Source organism: Priapulus caudatus, unplaced genomic scaffold (genome assembly GCF_000485595.1).
Source record: "Priapulus caudatus unplaced genomic scaffold, Priapulus_caudatus-5.0.1 Scaffold2886, whole genome shotgun sequence".
NCBI classification, from domain to species: Eukaryota; Metazoa; Priapulida; class Priapulimorpha; order Priapulimorphida; family Priapulidae; genus Priapulus; species Priapulus caudatus.
In genome coordinates this window covers 1-297 of record NW_014579947.1, presented here as the reverse complement: position 1 = coordinate 297, position 297 = coordinate 1, and positions in this window count along the sequence as shown.

Below are 297 nucleotides of genomic sequence, written 5' to 3'. Positions count from 1 at the left end.
AGGTGGACACGCGCGCGCCGAGAAAGCCGGATATAATGAATGACTGATGCTGCTGCTGCTGCTGCTATTGTTGCTGCTGCTGCTGCTACTGCTGCTGCTATTGTTGCTACTGATGCTGCTGCAGCTACTGCTGCTGCTACTGCTGCTATTGTTGCTACTGATGCTGCTGCAGCTACCGCTGCTGCTGCTGCTTCTATTGTTGCTACTGATGCTGCTGCTGCTGCTGCTGCTGCTGCTGCTGCTGCTGCTGCTGCTGCTGCTACTGCTATTGCTGCTGCTGCTGTTTCTGCTGCTACT